We start from the raw sequence: 1,230 nt of genomic DNA on the forward strand, positions 1-1,230 counted from the left end.
GAGTCAGTTCCAATTCATAGCAATCCTGTATAGTGTTACATAGGAGTATGGCTGATGGGTTTTACCCATTGACCTGGTGCTTAGCAGTCCAATAGCATCACACCACTATTCCAGTAACTACAGTTTGTTGTGATGGTTAAGTGTCATTGAGTCTGTTCTGCCTCATAGAGACCCTATAAGCTAGTTGTAAAGACTCACAAAGTGCTCTAATCAGCAGTCATTGACTATCAAGTACTCCATTCTTGGATTTAAAGCCATGTGTTGTATAATGCAGAGATCTGGTGTGGCACTATTGGATAAGCACTGGACTGCAAGGTGGGCTGAGCTGCAGGGTCGGTGGTTCAAACCCACTAGCTGCTCCTTAGAAACCCTATACAGGGTTGCTTTGAGTTTGTACTTACTCAACAGCACTTAACAACGGTGTAAAGCTACTGTCCAATGAGAAATCTTCAATTACCCTAAGAGCTTGCCTTCAATATACTTTTACATTTACAGGGCTTTCCTCTTTCACAAATGCTTCACAGAACCCAGATGATTTAAGTAATTATTTATGATGGCAATTACCTCATACACATTTCTCTGCTCAGCAGAATTGCATCTATATCAATAGCACGTAGTGTGAACCTATTGAACTTGCTTCCCCTTCTTTGCTATGATCAATAAAATGCAATCCCTTAAGATCACACTTATTTTTCTTCTTGGATTATCCTTTTACCCAGCATATAGAAAAAATTTAAAAAAAAAAAAAATACAAACTGCATTCCAGGATTCTGTTTCCATGTTAATAAATTTTATCTTGCTAGATCAAGATAAGATTATTGACTAAGTGAGATTTAAGAAACACATTTTTAGAAAATCAATCATTAGAGACTTTTGACTAGGTGATATTCATAACAAAATGATTTCTGCCAAAATAGAAAGACAATGTGCAAACTATCCTATTGTGTACATAGAGACATTTATTATTCAGTTTTAAGCTACTTTTTATTCAGGAGGTTATCAATCACTCATTATAAGATGTTTACACTTTAATTCTATTAGGGGATATGACTATCAGGTGAAGGAAAAGATAATACCCAAATGAATCCTACTATATGTTTGGAAATAACTATGCCTTTTGGAAAAATTGCATTAATATTGTTTAAATACATTTTTCATTAGAAAGTTTTTAGGATTTGAAAATAAGAATAATTGTAATAACATGATTTATAGATTTTTCAATATTATATT

The sequence above is a fragment of the Chrysochloris asiatica genome, unplaced genomic scaffold (assembly GCF_000296735.1).
Source record: "Chrysochloris asiatica unplaced genomic scaffold, ChrAsi1.0 scaffold00011, whole genome shotgun sequence".
NCBI lineage: Eukaryota > Metazoa > Chordata > Mammalia > Afrosoricida > Chrysochloridae > Chrysochloris > Chrysochloris asiatica.